The sequence below is a fragment of the Terrapene carolina genome, unplaced genomic scaffold (genome assembly GCF_002925995.2).
Source record: "Terrapene carolina triunguis isolate 2854851 unplaced genomic scaffold, T_m_triunguis-2.0 Scaffold558, whole genome shotgun sequence".
NCBI lineage: Eukaryota > Metazoa > Chordata > Testudines > Emydidae > Terrapene > Terrapene triunguis.
The window spans coordinates 1,156,796-1,176,640 of record NW_020664909.1 but is presented as its reverse complement, the minus strand read 5'-3'; the positions used below and the strand labels follow the sequence as shown (position 1 = coordinate 1,176,640).

The 19,845-nt window shown below is 42.6% G+C and overlaps 1 protein-coding gene across 4 annotated transcripts in view; it reads left to right on the top strand.

The window, feature by feature from the left end:
• The window catches only part of COL8A1 (collagen type VIII alpha 1 chain), a 112,204-nt gene that overhangs the window by 72,267 nt on the left and 20,092 nt on the right, over positions 1-19,845 (top strand). For 3 of the 4 annotated variants that reach the window (XM_024203580.2, XM_024203582.2, XM_024203583.2), the window contains one exon: positions 4,375-4,490. The gene's annotated coding sequence lies outside the window, so the exon portion shown is untranslated. Of the gene's footprint in view, positions 1-793; positions 874-4,374; positions 4,491-19,845 lie in introns of all 4 variants that reach the window. The other variant, XM_024203581.2, reaches the window with a different exon arrangement.

Genomic DNA, 19,845 nt, shown 5'->3' with positions numbered 1-19,845 from the left:
AGTAGACTTTCCCACAACAGCAGTGGTGATGGTGAGCTGAGCGGGCTCCATGCTTGCCGTGGTATGGCATCTGCATGGGAAACCCAGGAAAAACGGCGCAAAACGATTCTCTGCCGTTGCTTTCGTGGAGGGAGGGCGACTGATGACATGTACTCAAAACCACGCACGACAATGTTTTTGCCCCATCAGACATTGGGAGCTTAACCCAGAATTCCAATGGGTGGCGGAGACTGCGGGAACTGTGGGATAGCTACCCACAGTGCACCGCTCCATAAGTCGATGCTAGCCACGGTAGTGAGGACGCACTCCGCCAACTTAATGCGCTTAGTGTGGACATACGCAATTGACTGTATAAAATCGATTTCTAAAAATCGACTTCTATAAAATCGACCTAATTTCGTAGTGTAGACATACCCTTAGATTTCAGGTTAAAGAAACAAAGATGTAGACTTGATTCACTAAAAGCACTTAATCACATGCAGTACTGTAAAACATGTAAAACATGATTGAGTGGTTAGCTGAATCGGGGTCATACTGTCTTCCATGAGAGAGTGAGAGGCTAGTGACCTACTCTGACTTTCAGAATCCAAACTGAAACACAAAATGTCAGCTGCCTCACCCAGCTACCACCTGCAGCCGGCAGAGAGATCCTAGTGTTTAAAGGTGCAGTATACAAAAAACAGGATGACCTCATTTCTCCAATTACACAGCTACATAGAACATACCTACAGATATAGACCTAATAGATGAAACAGTACAAACAGGTGGTCTTGTGCTTATGTTTCCTCTCCAGGAGCCCTTTTATTCCCGCCACATCCCAAGAAAGCCCATGACGGTTTCTCTTTGCGTCCACCAGAGAGGAATCGTCACAAGGTTCTGTCCCCCAAGACCAAGACCACTGCTTACGCTCCATGCTCTGTCCCGAATCACTCAGGAAAGCCCTAATCCCGTTGTCATGAGCTGCAGCTGGCAGAGCTAAACCAATAATGCCAATGATTTTCTTATAATAGAAAACCTCATGAGCTTTTTCTCATATCATAAATCACTTAAATTTAATTATAATGTTTCAGTTTTAAAAAGAAGTTAAATGGAAGGATGTCTTTGTCCTGAAACTGATTCCTACATCTATGCATATAGAAGGATACTTAATATAATTAGAGAATGGCTCAAACTAGAACAGCTCCCAACACCCATGAATTTTGGGCCTGGGCTTGCTCTCAGAGAAATCAGTGGAAGTTTGGAATGGGGACAGGAGCAGGTCATTTGGTTGGGAAAGTTTGGATATAAATTTGTGACTGGCTTTCACCTTTCTGAGAGGCTGAACCAAACCCCAGACCAAACCCTGGCAAACTGTGGGCAAGGTTAGGTCCAGAGCTGAACTTTGGAGCTCAAAACAATGAATGAGCAAAGATTCACTCTGAAAAGGATTGAGCATCTCAGCTGGTCAAATGAGGAAGCCTACTTGGCAGGATACAAGATGGGGAAAAAACCCTCTTAAAAAGGCTGAGAGGCACATGGCAATCAGGGAGCAGATGACGCATCTCTAGGACCCAGAAATGACACAGAACTGGTGCCAGTTCACATCCCTTTATCCTACTCAAAGGGATGAAACACATTAAGTTCCCAAGTACGGTACCTTGTTTTATCTTCTATCCCTTGAGTGGGATAAAGGGGTGTGACACTGGCTTGTGTGTTTCTTTCTTCCCTTGGCTATTGGAAATACACATACTGTATTCTGTCCATTTTAAAATACGACTTTGCTTTTCTCACCTTTGTTCTGTTTGCAAGATGCAATGGATGTCTGTGAGCCCCTTTTTCAAGCTCCTTTCATCCTGGGGTCTCTGCTACCTCTTGGCATAGGGCCGGAGTGGTGGATTCTGCTCTCTACAGTCTTCTCTTCCATGTTCTCTCCCTCTACTTTTAAGAAAGTACAGTAGAAAGCTTTTAAACACAGATAACCAGGTAGTACCAGTATATTATTCTTAGCACAGCTATTCTCTTAGGATTTATGCATGTCATAGGGGTTTGTAACATCTTGTCACATCTCTTCATTCACTAGTTTAATCTCCTATTCAGTGTTAACTTTCTGTGCACATTTTTCAAAGAACACTTAGAAAAATCTTCCAACACAGTAGCAAGGTAATAATAATAAATGGAGATATACCTACTCATAGAACTGGAAGGGACCCTGAAAGGTCATGGAGTCCAACCCCCTGCCTTCACTAGCAGGACCAAATACTGATTTTGCCCCAGATCCCTAAGTGGCCCCCTCAAGGATTGAACTCACAATGCTGGGTTTAGCAGGCCAATGCTCAAACCACTCAGCTATCCCTCCCCCCCTGTATATTGAGCAATGCAATCATAGCTGCACAAGTGCTCAGAGGAAAGGCAATAAGTTATCAGCTAAAATCTGGCCCTCTCTCTCTCGCAAGCAATCTAACCCTTTGCTCAGCTCAGGAGGCCCAAAGGGGCCGGAAAGCAGCCATATATCTACAGCTGGAGATTCCCCAGTTAACTCCTATGCAACCCCTAATATAGAGGGTGTGTCAGGGGTTGGGGATCATGATGATCCTCAAAATCATTTATTAGAGAGACTCAGATTTCTGTTTCTAATGTCAAGATGATTTTTTGTTTTCAAATTTTAGTAAATTTAGACTAAAAATAGTTAACAAAAAAGATCAAAATTGAAATTAAACATTTCAAGATTAACAAAATGAAATGTTTTGATTGACCCAAACCAAAAACATTTTTGGATTTTCAGTTGCCAAAAATTTCAGATTTAACTTTTCATCCTGATTTGGGAGAGAAAATGTTTTCAAAATCTTAAACACTTTTGAGGGATGGAAAAATTAGTTTCTTGTGCAGCTCTAACTGGAATATGGAAATTGAGCTACTAAAGAAAAGATTATTAATTATCATGATTGTAATCTTTTTAAGAGCTCAGTCCTGCAAGGTGCTGAACTCTCTGGCCTTGATCTAGCAAAGCACTTATGCATCTGCTTAACTGTAAGGCTGTGGGCAGTTTCACTGAAGTTAATGCTCAGTAATTTGCAGGACTGAGCCTGAATCCACAGGTTGAGTCAAAGTTCACTGAAGTTGATGGATTCTCTTAATTGACTTCAGTGGATTTTGGGTCAACCCCCTAATACATATCACTCAACAGTATTTACATCTAAGCTTTCAGGTAACTCAGCTTTTGTGAGAAATTCACAAAATCTAATTCAAGAGCTATTGGGGTTCTCAAACTGGTGGTCGGGACCCCTCAGGGGGTTGCAAGGTTATTAGCTGGGGGGTCACGAGCTGTCAGCCTCCATCCCAAACCCCGCTTTGCCGCCAGCATTTATAATGGTGTTAAATATACAAAAAAGTGGTTTTAATTTATAAGGGGGGGGGGTGGTTCACACTCAGAGGCTTGCTATGTGAAAGGGGTCACCAGTACAAAAGTTTGAGAACCACTGAATAGTGTTCTGCCACTGTTAACAGGGGACTTTCAGAGGCAATGACATTATTAAAAAAGTGACGATGACCTACTGTCATTAATTTTTGTCGTCTTAAAACTAATGACAGTAAGCCATTACCTTAAAACAGGTTTAAATTCTTTTGCATTCTGCAAAAGCAGGAGTGCATGCTCAGTTTTATTAAAGGAGAGCTCAGTGGTTAAATATTCGCATTCTCTTGTGGCCTGAATGTCCAGCATCCTCATACTTAGAGTTCAGTCCAGCGAGGTGCCAAGCATATCACACAGAGTTCAAAGCCTCTAAAAAAACCAGTGTCTTTTCAGAGCACAGTGCACACACAAGAGTCATGTGCTTTTATTGAGGTAATGAATGTAAAAGACAATGAGGTTTAATGGAATACTGCCATCTGTCTCTGTACTGGCACCTGCATAATTTCACATCTAATGATAAAAAAAATGCTTCTACACAGCCATGACACAATGCTTAGGAAACAATACTCAAGCAGCTTTCCTGAAAATCAAAATCCATGTGTTGAGTTATAGCCAAATAGGTTGCCTGAGAACAATGATCAAGATTTTCACACGACTGCCTACTACTAGTAGACTCTTTAGTCTATAATTAGGCACGTAAAATCAGTAGTCTGATTGCAAAAGTGTGGAGCACCTACAATTCCAGCTGAAGTCAATGGGAGCTACTGGGTGTGGAGCACTTTTGAAAAATCAGGCTACTGATTTGGATGCCTAAATATGGCATTAAGAGGCTAATTTTAGCCACTTGGATTTGAAAATCTTGGTCAATGTTTCTTGATGTCTGTGCAAAAAGGATAATACTTTGTTATTTGTTATTGAGAGTGCCCAATCTTTATCATGGTCTAAATTCTAACCTGATGTTTTAAAATACAACTAACTTTTTGTAGGTGCTGATTTGGAATCAACAAAATATCTTACTCCACTGACCTAAAGCAGACACGGAATCCAGGTGAACCACAAGTGACTTTGATCCACTGTGCTGCCCTTTCCCAAAAATCTAAATGTAAGTATACCCAGTTTTGAAACTCCAAATGACATATCCACAATGACTAAGCCTGAACACAATTGGTAAAGACTCAAGTAATCTTAAAGTAATCACTTGGGTCTTCCATGGGACTTGCTAAGTTACTCAAGTGTTTGCCATATGCTGTTTGAATTTCAAGTAGAAATTTCTCCACTACAAAACTTCTTTGCAGTCAATCTCAGTTTGTTTCCCCCCCCCCTCCCAGATAATTAAAGAAAATACCCCATTGGGGAAATCTCCTAAATTCAAAGTGAGAAAAAAAATATATAATTTGTAGCTCTTTGTGTAATTGTTAGACTTTTTTGTAACATTTTGCATTTTCTCCTGCTTGTTTAAAGGATTCTGTTAATATTTTCTAGGGCTAGGGAGTGATCAGTTATGGGCTTCATTGGGAAAGGATTTTTTTCTATTGAGAGAGGTGCACAGTAATTTTCTCTTGGGCTGACTGAGGGCTCTTTAGAATCTAGTGAATCATTATTGTTATATACTTGTGATATCCATAGTGTATGTGTGAGTCTGTGTATAAAAATCACACAGCAGTGTCACTCTAATGTTTAATATCTCTGAGTAATTGCAAGTAGATGGTAAACATCATTTTGAGCTTTAATGGAAAAGTTTCTTACAAGTAGACATTAGCTCATAGTATCCACAGTCAGGACTATTATGTATTCTCAAATGTGACTTTTGGAACTAAAAATCATTGTTGCCTAATAAGATATATTATTATTTAATTTAATTTTAAAAAAAATCCATTTGTTGAGAATGAATCATGCAAATGCCTCAGATGTTTGAGTGTCCATATAAAAGAGGAAAAAGCACATTTGATTGTTTTGATCTTTTATAGAAAAAGTCCAATAGAATTTAATTGGGATGAAACCAACCGCTTACTATAAAATTAACTCTAAAAACATATAGAGTTACATCCTCAGCCTTGGTTACACACACCCCTTTTTTGCACCTGTTCCACCTCCTCAGACACAGAGGCATGGCCAAAGTGTTGTGCAATCCTCAGTCAATGGAGCTGTCCCTGCTGACCATCCCACTCAGTGTAACTTAGTGGCCCTATGTCCTACCTGGCTCTAAAAGAGGGGGAGCAGAAAGATGGATCTTTCTCACAGTTTAGTGAGCTTGGTGCAACTGAAGTATCCAACCCCTAAAATTTAATAGAGAAGGAGACCCTTTCTACAGAATGTTTGAAACCTTCTATTGAATTTATTAGAGCTTTCAAACCTTGATCCAGAACACAGTCAAAGCCAATGAAAAGATCCACCGATAGGAATTGGATTGGGCTCTTATTACCTAGTTATACATTTCTACAGAGGTTGGTTAAAACATTATAAAGAAAGGTTATTTTCTAGCTAATCCCACAGACAGCTAAAAATAAGAATAATTAGCACATAGTTCTTTTCATCAATAAATTTCAGCATGCTTTGCAAAGATGCGTGAGTATCATTATCCCCATTTTACAGAAAGGGACACTGAAGCACAGAGAGTTTAAGTGACTTGTCCAATGTCTCAACAAGTCAATGGCAGAGTTGGGAACAGAACTCCGCTATTGTGACCTCCAGTCAAATGCTTTATCTACAGCACCTTGTTAAGAAGATCAAAATTAAAGCCTTTTCTTTTCAGAAACACATACATGAAGTAGAATAGCATTGTACATTTTCAAAATTTTAGTGAAAAATTGTGAAAGCTACCATTTCCTCCCTTTTTCTGACCTGTTCCACTGTACAGAAATGCACCTGAGCTATAAAGTTCAGATCTTGATAGAAACCTGGCCAAAATTCAAGATGTTTAGATATAGAGCCTGAAATAAAGCCCTAGCCCTATCTTCATAGACAGTCCTGAAAATTTTCAAACTTGGGTATCAGCTGGTGAAGATGTTTGAAAAGCATTTGGATCCAATAAAATTTCTGAGCTCCAACCAAAACCAACATTTTAATTGTTTCAACTGAAGGGCGGGGGCTCAGCAAGTGGGTTTCCTGTAACTAAATATCCCCACAAACAGTTCTGCTGGGTTTCCTTCATAAAATATAAATACCCATCTTCCTTAATCGCCTGCACTTATTTTAGTATGTCATTTTAAATGCAAAACAGGAAAAGGATTCTCAGAAGAAACCCTTGAGGATATCAAAATATTGTTTGATGCCAGTTTTAAATGCTTGACATAATAGTTTTATATATAAAAATATCAATCCTCTGAAAGAAATTTCTAGACTAGGAGATTTAGGTTCTTTTTTAAGTAATAAAATATGTTTAAATGCAATTGTGTGCGCATCTCACTTGTTTCAAATAGCTTTGGCTTCCTATGCTTTATTCTAATATGGTGTTAGCCCCACTCAGCTGTCACTAAGTAGATGGATGCAGTATTTTAATAACTTTTTTTTTTTAATTAAAATATTTGAAAAAGGCCATTGAAATGGGGAGGGAGGGCAATCAGAAAAATGGCCAGGATGAAGAGTTTAGCTTCACAGACATTCTCTAATTTAATCCACAAAGCAGAGGGAAAATATATTGGGTCAAATGCAGATATGCTATGGATGATGGGGAAAGTAGCTGTAAGTGTCTGGGGTCTTAAACTGGTTTAATTTACATACCCAGAATAAGGGCAATTGCAATTTATGTATCCTTATGGCCTCCTGTCAGTTCCTTTTTCTAAGGAACTCCCCTCTGTGGCCCCTTAGCATACAACTTTCACCAATTCAGTCCCCTCTGTTATACTCATCACCTTATCTCCATTCAAATCCAGCTTCTTTGCCAACACCCTCATGAAGTTTAGTTTGCCCTGTCTTCTCTGTCTTTCTTCTTCAGGCTCTGGTCCTGTATTGAGATCCACTAGTGCTACATGACATTCAATGGGACTTAGACACTTTTGAAAGAGACAGATTCCTAAATCACTTAAGTACTGAACAATTTATCCCAGGTGTCCAACTCTCATTGACTTTATATAGGAGTTGGAAACTTAACTCCCTTGCATCCGATGAAGTGGGTATTCACCCACGAAAGCTCATGCTCCAATACATCTGTTAGTCTATAAGGTGCCACAGGACTCTTTGCTGCTTTAACTCCCTTAGTCCCTCTTGAAAATCCCAGCCTTACACTCCACTCACTGGTGCTGGTTGGGAGGAAATTAAAGGGGAATTAGAAAAAGAAGAAAGTTGGGTAGGAAGGGGGAATAAATGGTCTCTTTTCCCCCTCAATTCAAGCAGTGCGTGAAATAGTTTAGAAATACAGTTCCCTTTTCTTATTGGTGAATGTGTTTCCTTCATCAGCCAATGCAGAGGTTATCGTGAATAAATCACAATGTGTTTTTTTTTCTTGGTCACTCAAACACATTTAAAACAGATGCAAATGGCAAAGGCACAAAACAGACTCACCCTGTGGCAGCCATCACATCAGACTGCTACCACTTGGTGAGGATACGAAGGCACCTCATGAGTGTGCAGTAGATGGGATTCAAATCACAGGGACAAATCCTCTTCTTCACCCTTTGCAGAAACAAAACACCCCCCGACAGCGGAGCAGTGCAGTTATACTGCCAAGGGAAGGAGGCGGGGGTTGGCGGGGATTTGGGGAGGCTCCAAATCTGCCTGCTGCTCTCACAAAGAGGTGGGTCATAGGGAGGGAAGGAAGGGAGCTGGGGTGCGGGAGGGGGTGAGGGCTCCGGCTGGGGGTGCGGGCTCTGGGGTGGGGCCAGAAATGAGGAATTCAGAGTGTGGGACAGGGCTCCAGGCTGAGGCAGTGGGTTGGGATGTGAGGGCTCCAGCTGGGGGTGCAGGCTCTGGAATGGGGCCAGGGCTGAGAGGTTTGGGTGCAGGAGGGGGCTCTGGGCTGGGGAGGAGGGATTTGGGGTGTAGGAGGGTGCTGGGACCAAGGGGAATCAGGGCTGGGGCAGGGGGTTGGAGCCCAGGACGGGGTCAGGCATGCAGGCTCCAGCCGGCCCTTATCTCAAGCAGCCACCGTGCTGCATGGCTCCCAGGAAACAGCCGCCATGTCCCCCCTCCAGCTCCTATGCAGAGGCATGGCCAGGTGGCTCTGCACCCTGCCCCGTCCGCAAGCACTACCCCCGCAGCTCGAATTGGCCAATGGAAGCTACAGGGGTGGTTCTTGGGGCAGGGGCATCATGCAGAGCCCCGTGGCTGCCCCTATGCATAGGAGCCGGAGGTGGGGGGACATGGTGGCTGCTTCCCAGCTGCCGTGTGGCACAGAAGCTAGCAGGGAGCCTGCCAGCCCCAGTGTGCGGCGGCGCCAACCTGACAGTCAACGACCCGGTCAGCGGTGCTGACCGGAGCCGCCAGGATCCTTTTTCAACTGGGTGTTCTGGTTGAAAACCGAACACCTGGTCACCCTAGCTTTTGGGTGCTTTGAAGTGTATGATTTGTTAACAGGTCATTCAGTAACAGCAGTACAATTAGGAGTTTGTACTGCATATGCTTTTTCCATAGCTACTATGACCAAGGAAGGATAACACTTTAAGTGCAACTTCTTCTCCCCAAAGCCCATAATTCACTTAAATGTATCCAACCAATTATTCCTTATGAAAGAGCTTTCGGTGAGATCATAGTGTATCTGTTACAGATAAATATATTTGCTATGCAGCTGAGTCTCCTAGGAAATCTTAGCTTTCTGTTCCTGTTTTCCAGACGGTAAGCTTTCAGAGGCAGAAACCGTCTTAATACCTGTGTCTTATACAGTGCTGAGAAGATTGTCAGTGCTTGCCAACTGACTAAAATTACAGAAGCACTCAAACAAGAGATATGCAACTTATACTGTTACCGATATTAGTATTTGAACCTATTAGGATATTAAATTGACATGCAGCCACAATATTTCTTACACAGCTAAACTTTCTGAGCACTAAACTCACAAATACAATGCAGCTGCTTTGAAAATTCTAACATGACAAACATACAAATGTTTAAATGTATCCTTTAAACAAGAGGAAACAAAACCCTGCAATATTCTACACTAATAATCACAGTTCGTAATAGTGTTACCACTAAACCAAATCCTGCTTTCTTTACTTAGTTGAAACTCCCATTGAGTTCAACAGGTTCTCTTCAGCATCCTTTTCAGTGATTTAACATGAGCGAATGAATGCTGGATAGAGATGCTGAAATCAATCAAGTTTTAACTGAGAAATAACTGCAGGATTTTACCGCGTTTTGGACAATTCCATTAGGATACTGCCATATATGTTACATAAGAGGTACCGCTGGTATAACTCATGCCACTTTGTCTGCGTGACAGCTATTTTTGAAAAAGCTCAATGTGAAGGTTACAATTTTGAGCCTGCAAAAGCTGGAATAGATTTTGGAATTTACTCAGACAAGTTCTCCCACCCTTCATTGTGTTTGGGAAGCTGTCACTAATAAGTAATGATCTAGAAAGGGAAAGAAGAGTGACTCTCTTGCAGCCGGTATAATGAAGCCTAAATATACCTTGAGTTTAGTGAGCAAAGTTCACAGTTTGCAGTGAAAGGTCACCAGGAATTCAGGCATTCTTGGTGGTGAGTCTTTGTTCTCTATACAAATTAAGAATGTAAGGAAGCTACATAGACACAGTTTCCTAAACGCTAAACTTGATATCTCTACTCAGTCTAAAAGAACATGAGAAAAATCCGAGTTTGGCATGCAAAACTTACTTGAGGATATTCCACTATTAAATGCCATATGAAAAATACTGAGGAAGCTGGGGCAGGATAAAGCATGAAGTTTTCCTTTATACAAATGGGGCTTGCCCTATTTCAGTTAATGCAAGCTGCCTGCACTTTTACTGTTGTAAACACTGCACTTGCGGCAGGGGTGGGGAGGGTACCAAAATGTTCACTGCCCACAGGTAATATTTCTCTTGCCCCCTATAATGACTAGCCCTGCTAAAATGTCAAATACTTGTATACGACATTCCTGCCACACACTGTTTGAACTGAAATGAGGAGATTTTCTTGTCTCCTGTGGGGTTCATTCTCCTCACTGCAGGTTATTTCACCGTCTCCTCTAGGAGTGGTTTAGCTCTGCTTCATAAAGCACCGAAAATGAGCTATTTTTTGCTTTTGGAATCTACCAGATTTTCACCAAATGGAATGAGGGATATATCTTCAGAACTTCCTAGAAAAGTCTTTGTCCTTTTAGGAATTATGAAATACAATGCTGCTGGATACATTATTTCAGGACCACTGAAGCAGTAGTCCCAGAGACAACAATAAGATACTTCCAGATAAGCCATCTCTGAGGATGGGCTTGCCCTGGAACTGAGTTGCAACACTCAGATGCCTCCAAAGTTTTTACTAGGGCAAATAATAAAGATAAGAGATGGTAGGTGCCTGGTGTAAGCTGAATCTTTGTGAGGGGGATCATTTCATCTTATGAAGAGCCTTGCCCTTCATGTTTCTATTCTCACATATTTTCATACACATCATAACTTTTGTCTATCTAAAAATGAACATACAGTTGTAGCATGATGTAGACTGTCAACATTACACTTAAGGCCAGATTTTCAAATTTATTCAAGTGCCTAAAGATGTAGACAGGTGCCTCGCTTGCTTAGGCACATATAAAAATCCCAGGAGGCACCTAACTCCCAATGGTGCTTTTGAAAATCCCAGGAGGCACCTATTTGCAGCTTTAGGTATCTGCATTCCTTTGAAAATCTGGTCCTTAGTGCTCAGTCAGAGGGAGGAGCTGTGTATTTGTGTGCTACTGCTCTAGTGTGCGGGAAATTGAAACAGAAGGAAAATTGAGTATGTTTAAAGAGGTTTTCATGAGGAAAAGCTAAATCTCTCTTTTTCTGACTTGGTTACTCTTCATCTGTAGCACATCCCCTTGTCTTGCTTTGGCTCTAGGTGAATACAGACCAGGGAGAAGATTTATTTATTGCTCCAACTCACTCCAGTCTAAGCCATTAGAACTGCCAAAAGGATGGAGAAAGCAAAGGGCAGCTGTAGAAGCTATTTTTCAATTACATGTCATGGTTTCTAGATGCCCTGGTTCCATTTATTCCACCAATGGTTACTAACTCCAAACCCTCACTGGAGAGATTTCCCCAACAGCCTCAGTCCAGAGTACCAGGTATTAATTAGAGAGAGAGAGAGAGACAGACAGACACACACACACACACACACACAGACAGATATTTGGGTCTGTATCAGGATTAAGTTGGGCTCAGGTCTGTGTCCAAATTGTGCCAGGCAGCATGGTGACTGCCCAGCTATGGTCGCTCAGAGGAATGGGACTACCACAGCAGCAGCAGCAGCTCTTTCTTAGTTTGGGGTTCTTGCTGCAAGGAACAAAAAAGAGTCTATCCAGGCCCTCAGGAAATTTCCAGTCAGAAATAAACTGGGATCAAAATAGTCCATGAACTGGGTCATGCTGCACTTTGGGGAGGTACAATCATCTGTTTGTCAAAAGGAATGGTAAACAGAAAAAAGCCCTGTGTGGGATAAAATAATCAGGAAAAATAATCCCTTTGTGACTTATCTGGCACTTGACTCTCTCCCCCTGCTCTCTCTCACTGTAGCTAGGACCAAGTGTCTGCTCAGACTGGCCCTAGACCACAGTACTTAGCTGCCCACTTACTCATTAATGGTGTACAGATAAGGACAGAAACTCTCTCCAGGTATTCCTGTCTTAACAGTCCCTTTTCCTGTTATTTCCCCTTTCTCCTCACTCTTTAGCTAGATAGGGAGGACCTTGCCTCTAGGTTTAACAGCAGAGTAACCTGAACTAAAATACATGTTGTTATGGAGCAGAACATGTCTCAGAGATCAGGATAGTGTGTAACCTTGCCAAGGTAGGAGAGGGTAGGGAGCGTACACACTCTCCTTACAGGATGTGAGGTCAAATCAGGGCTCATACGCAACAAAACCAAAAGTCTCAAGCTTTCCATCACTTGGGGGTTTAAATCTTATAAGGACAAATGCTTTTCTGAGGCATGACTCAATGTGGATAGGAACTGGATTGACAGATTTCAATTAATCCGTTCTGCCCTAAGTTTGAAAGGGTTAAATTTCACAGGTTAGGCTTTGGGTACGTCTACACTACACAATTAATCCGAATTTAGCTAATTCGAATTTGGTAAACCGGTTGTATTAATTCGATTGTATGCGGCCACACTAAGCAAATTAATTCGGTGGTGTGCGTCCATGTACTGGGGCTAGCGTCGATTTCTGGAGCGTTGCACTGTGGGTAGCTATCCCATAGCTATCCCATAGTTCCCGGAGTCTCCCCTGCCCATTGGAATTCTGGGTTGAGATCCCAGTGCCTGATGGGACCAAAACATTGTCGCAGGTGGTTCTGGGTACAGCCTCACCCCTCCCTCCCTCCCCCCCTCCCTGCATGAAAGCAACGGACGGCAGACAACCATTTCGCGCCTTTTTTCCTGGCTGAACGCAGCAGACTCCATACCACGGCAAGCATGGAGCCCACTCAGCTCAAGACAGCAGTCATGAACATTGTAAATACCTCGCGCCTTATCGTACAGTTTGAGCCATCTCTAGCAAGAAGCAGAGAAAGATGTGTGGGTTAGACCATGCTCTGAGCAACAGTGGCTCACAGCTACTGTGGTCTACAATTTTGATTTCCAACTTGATTGAAACATGACCACTTCTGAAAAAAATTATGTCTTGCCATTTTGCCTAAACAAAATAGACTGAGCAAAACAAAACAGATGTTAAAAATAAATGAAACTGGGGAAAAAAGGAAGAGAGGAGCATTGTTAATGCAGAAGTCCAGTGGGGCCTGCTCTGTTCACTTCCACAGATTAAAAATGTCTGCAACAAACTATGGAGCAGACTGAAATATTTGTTTCTTAAACCGTATTCAGGGTCAAAGATTTCTGCTATCAAAGGGATGCTAAGTTTTCAAGATACAACTATCTTGTCATCACGGGAGTTACTGCTTCTGCCTCCCACAATCTATCATGTTGCAATTGTGCCCCAACAAATGTTAGGAAGAAAATTAGTATCACCAGTACACTTGCCATAACTAGATATAAAATATTTCCCATGTTAGTTAAAAATCTGACATTGGTGTATTTGAATAGATCACTGGTGCCACCTAGTGGCTAGTTCAGTTAACCTCTTGTGTATTTCCAACAGCAATCCCAGGAGAATATAATTTTTTTCATTAGAACCATTCAAACACAGACAAGGTGGGTGAGGATAATATCTTTGATTGGACCAACTTCTGTTGATGAGAGACAAGCTTTCCAGTTTACATACAGCAGCTCTTCTTTAGGCCTGAGAAACGACTCCTGCCATCACAGCAAAAGGGATTGGTTCCTGGACTGGTGTTTCTGTGGTGTGGTGTGTAGTTGCTGGTGAGTATTTGCTTCAGGTTGGGGGATTGTCTGTAAGCGAGGACTGGCCTGCTTCCATCCAAGACACATCACACGATCCATTGTCTACAGCCAAGCCCTAAGATACAACCGAATTTGCTCTAACCCCTCAGACAGAGACAAACACCTACAAGATCTTTATCAAGCATTCGTAAAACTACAATACCCACCTGGGGAAGTGAGGAAACAGATTGACAGAGCAAGACGGGTACCCAGAAATCACCTACTACAGGACAGGCCCAACAAGGACAATAACAGAACACCACTGGCCATCACATACAGCCCCCAGCTAAAACCTCTCCAGCGCATTATCCACGATCTACAACCTATCCTGGAAAATGATCCCTCACTCTCACAGACCTTGGGAGGCAGGCCAGTCCTCGCTTACAGACAACCCCCCAACCTGAAGCAAATACTCACCAGCAACTACACACCACACCACAGAAACACCAACCCAGGAACCAATCCCTGTAGCAAACCTCGTTGCCTACTCTGTCCCCATATCTACTCTGGCGACACCATCAGAGGACCCAACCACATCAGCCACACCATCAAGGGCTCATTCACCTGCACATCCACTAATGTTATATATGCCATCATGTGCCAGCAATGCCCCTCTGCCACGTACATTGGCCAAACCGGACAGTCCCTCCGCAAAAGAATAAATGGACACAAATCGGACATCAGGAATGGTAACATACATAAGCCAGTAAGTGAACACTTCAATCTCCCTGGTCATTCTATTACAGATTTAAAAGTCACTATCATTGAACAAAAAAACTTCAGAAACAGACTTCAAAGAGAAACAGCAGAACTAAAATTCATTTGCATATTTAACACCATTAATCTGGGCTTGAATAGGGACTGGGAGTGGCTGGCTCATTACAGAAGCAGCTTTTCCTCTCCTGGAATTGACACCTCCTCATCTATTATTGGGAGTGGACTACATCCACCCTGATTGAATTGGCCCTGTCAACACTGGTTCTCCACTTGCGAAGTAACTCCCTGCTCTCCATGTGTCAGTATATAATGACTGCCTGTAACTTTCACTCTATGCATCCAAAGAAGTGAGGTTTTTACCCACGAAAGCTTATGCCCAAATAAATCTGTTAGTCTTTAAGGTGCCACCAGACTCCTTGTTGTTTTTGTAAACTACAGAGCGGCAGTACAGCTAATCCACAGCCAATACAGCAGCCTCACAGCCCTATAACGCAGGAGACTGGCCACTCTCCGGAAGGGCAGGGGTGGAGAGGAAAGAAATAACATTGTATTGCTGTAGCCACAGAGACTGCAGAATCCATTCTCCAGCCTCCTGCATGCTGGAGCGCAGCAAACCTACTTGCAGCAGAATGTCAGTGTGTGCAAAAGATGTGGCCTCCCTGCGCATTGTAGCCAAATCCCATCTCCCACCCTTTTCCACAGCAGAATTGAACTTGTTACTGTAGGTCAGGCTCTTCTGTGTTTAAAAATAAAGTTTAACTCACTCCCCCAAAGACCATTTCACACATTTTTGAAAAGGAACAGTGGAATAATTCCCGCCAGACAAATCTGAGTTGTGATGGAAGCCTCATCCCTTGAAACATTTAAATCCAGACTGGCCACCACACTTAAAAAAAAAAAAAAAAAAAAAGTACCATAGGGAACAATCCAGAATTGTTCCCCAAATGGATGGGCTAGATAACGTCAAACAATGGGCCCGATCAGCCTTTCAGTTACACCATTAAGAACCATTAGGAAAGGGATAGATAATAAAACAGAAAATATCATAGTGCCACTACATAAATCCATGGTACACCCGCATCTTGAATACCGCGTGCAGTTCTTGACACCCGCTCAAAAAAAGTTATATTAGAATTGGAAAAGGGACAGAAAAGGGCAACAAAAATGATTAGGGGTATGGAACAGCTGCCATATGAGGAGAGATTAAAAGACTCTGGGCTTGTCTACACTTACAGTGCTGCAGCGGCACAACGACACTGGTGCAGCTACATGGCTGTGGTGCTTATTTAAAACACTACGCCGACAGGAGAGCTTCTCCCATTGGCACAGGAACTCCACCTTCACACGAGGCAGCAGCTAGGTTAACAGGAGAAGCTCTCCCATCGACATAGCGTTGTCTACAGAGAGTTCGGTCGGTATAACTGTGTCGCTCAGGGGTATGGATTTTCCATACCCATGAGCGACAGTTATACCAACATAAGTTTGTAGTGTAGACGTGGGCTGAGACTGTTCATCTTAGAAAAGAGACGACTAAGGGGAGATATGATACACATCTAGAAAATCGTGAATGGTGTGAAGAAAGTGAATAGGGAAGTGTTATTTCACAGAACACAAGAATTAAGGGTCACCGGATGAAATTAATAAGCAGCAGGTTTAAAACAAACAAAAGGAAATATTTCTTCACACGACGCACAGTCAACTCATGGAACTTGTTTGCCGGGGGATGTTGTGAAGGGTAAAAGTATAACGAGGTTCAGAAAAGAGGTGGATAGGTTCACGGAGGATAGGTCCATCAATATCTATTATCCAAAATAGTCAGGGATGCAACCACATGCTCTGGGTGTCCCTAAGCCTCTGACTACCAGAAGCTGGTACTGGACTGAATGGCTCACTCGATAATTGCCCTGTTCTATTTATTCCCTCTGAAGCATCTGGCACTGGCCACTGTTGGAAGACAAGACATTGCATGGACCATTGGTCTGACACAGTATGGCCATTCTTATGTTCCTACCAGTTTTTACACATAGTTCCATTGACATCAATAGAGTTTCTTTTCATTTACACCACTCAGACAAGAATCAGACTCTATAGCTATTTTCTGACTCTGACTTATAGGAGTTGAGATCCTGGTGAAATTTCACTATTACTACTTTACTTTTATTTTTTTCTTCTAATAGAACTGCACATTTTTCTAGGAATTGACTGTTTCTGGAAAGAAAAAGAAAAGAAAAAAAAAAAGATCCTGATTGGCACATTTCTACTGAAAAAGGACAAGAAGTTGTTCTGGTGGTTTTTAAATTGGAGTTAAGAGGTGTCTTATACAAGCCTTTCAATGCTAAGCCAAGTTGAGGTTGCTCCAACACACACAATACTGATCCAATTCAGGATTAACTGTAATGTCAGGACAAAGAAATGCATCACATTAGTTGTGAAGTATTATTCCATCTTTTCACAGTGTCCTAGACTGGGAAGTCAAACAGTCATGAGGATTACAAAGCAATATTGTTATTAAAGGGGTGGGAGTGTGATTATATTGGAGTTTAAACTAAGTTGATAGAGTAGTTTTCTGTCAGCCCTAGCACCAAGAATAGAAAAAGCAATATAGTATCTAATTACCATAATGGACACCAGTTTCTTATTTGAATGAATGAAGTATCTGAATAAAGTGGAATAAATGATGCAAGCACATGGTTTTAGATATTACGATATACACAGAGAGACCAAATCCAAACAGTAGAGTAAATACAGTACCTAGCATGAGAAAAATCAGATCCAATATAGGTTTCCCTAAAGACAGATCCATCTGATTTTATTTAGACAACCTGCATGGGGGACTTTACAGTTCTCATTCCCTTCCAGGCTTCATAAATATTGTTTGTTTGAAGTGCTCATCTTCCTAACAAATGTATTTTAGTCTCTTGTGTTTTCATAAACCTGAGAAGAACCGGAGTGAAAATGCCTAGTCAACAAGATTGATTGGGTTTTTGCTCAGTGTGCGTTTTTGCTTAAAAGGCTGGAAGTTCATGGGGACTTTGTCATCTATGGAAGGTCTCAACTGAGAAATCTAAGAGAGGAAACACGGCATTTTGAGGTGTTTATTACTCACACCAGTTTCTCTTCTCTGTATAATAATTAAGGCTAAGTTTTTGTCATGGATATTTTTAGTAAAAAAGTCACGGACAGGTCACGGGCAATAATGAAAAATTCACAGAAGTCTGTGACCTGTCCGTGATTTTTACTAAAAATACCCATGATAAAATGGGTAGCCTGGGCGGCGGGGGGAGGGAGGAGGAAACGGGGGGGCTGGGAGCTCCAAGGTCCCCCTCCGCTGGTGGCTCCAAGCTGCTGGGATCCCTCCTGCTGCCCGCGGTGGCTAGGAGTAGCAGAGGTCCCTCTTGCTGCCGGGTCCCCCCTGCTGCCCACGGTGGCCGCGAGCAGTGGCGGGAAGCTGCGCGGCTCCCCACTGCCACCTGTGGTGGCAATGCGCCTTCCAGCCTCTGCTGACGGCAGGAGCCCCTGCAGCTCCCAGCTGGTCCTGGTTGAAGTCATGGAGGTCTTTGGAAGTCACTGATTCCGTGACCTCCATGACTAAATTACAACCTTAATAATAAAACAGTCTCCATGGTCAGGAGCATGGTAGAGATAGAAAAGACAGATTAGATACCTAAGTACTTGTATGGCCCCTACAACCATAGTATCAGAGTACCTCACAATCTGTAATGTTTTTATCCTCAACTCCCCGCTGAGATAGGGCAGTGCTATTTCTCCCTCAGTTCTCCATCTGCAAAATGGGGGTGAGAGAGAGAGAGAGAGAGAGTGTGTGTGTGTAAGTGACTTGTGCAAAAAGTCATCAAGGGAGTCTGTGACAGAGTGAAGAGGTGAATCTAGGTTTCCCAAGTCCTAGGCTAGTACCCTGACTAGTCTTTCCTCACAACAGATAAAAGCAAGCACCTAAAAGTACTGCCAGGCAGGCCCTGCAATATATCTGACAATATATCTGTTGAGAAACCCGCAATTTTTTTTTCCCTAGGGAGTTGCAAAGTGGGTTTAGTACTGACCCAATTTTCATGGTCTTTGGGAAAGGGATGGCAGGGCAGCCTCTCTTCCTGAGTCTCAAGGAGGAGCATGACGTCATTCGCAGGGAAGTACAGGCCCCATGAGCCTTTGACTGTGAGGTCCTGTAATTGAATGGTACGGCTCATCTGTTGTCCTTCCCTGTTAAGCAAGAATTTGAGCCCTAGACAAAGCTGCTGAAATTTTGCCTACTCCTAGTGGCAGGATGTAGGAGAGGTGGGTGTAACCAGAGCAGAAGGAACTAGAGACAAAGGTCTTGCAGGCAAATCATTCAGATTTAGGAGCGCACTCGGATAATAAAAACAGAACATAATCCTCAGCCTGAGTTATCAATAGCCCAGGCCCCAGGAAGGAGGTAAGTCTGACCATATACACTCTATCTGGAGCAGGAGAGGTATGCAGGAGATCAGGCAGCCTGACTAAGAAGAAACATCAAATAAGTTCCAGCTGACATTGTACCTCCTCAACTGCGTTCTTAGCTATGCACGATAGTCTAGAACAGAGAAGTAAAAAAATTAATCTCAAATTGCATGCTATGTTTTTCATTGCATCACTAGTGTGACTGTATCTTGCTGGATCCTTGAAGCTAGAATGGTTAATCCATTGTTTAACTTGTCACTGATAGAGCGTTCACAGATGTTTGATAAAATCCTCCTGTGGTACTTTCTTGAGGTCTCACTCTGTGCTTAGGGATTCAGTGGCAAGTCAACCAGTTGTCTTCTCTCCTCTCAGAGGCAGTGTCCCGAGCACAAGGCTAAACTACATTTCACTCATAGGCCAATGTGTGACTGGGCCACAGTCTTATTCTCTCGTCCATCCCTCCCCCCCTCCATCTCCAAAAACACTAGTGAAGAGAATGAAGACTAGTGAAGTCTTAAGAGAATGGAGAGCTAGCAACATTTGTGGCATTTCAGTTCAGAGAGCTGTATCTGAATTCAGAGATAGCAGCTGTTGAAGTTTAGATTATATCTCAAGTAACGAGCTTCAGCTTTTCTGGGTCTGGATGCTGTCACCTCCGCCCATTTCTAATGTGTGCACTCTGGCAGGGGGCAGTCAGGCAAAGTCATAAATGTACATTTTAAAGCTTAGTAACCTTCAAAGGAGAAGGCTGTGCTCGGTTTCTCTTGACGCTCAACTACACAGTATCAACATGAAAAGAACATGGCACCAAAGATGCTTCTTTCCAAATGCATTCACTTCAGGGCCC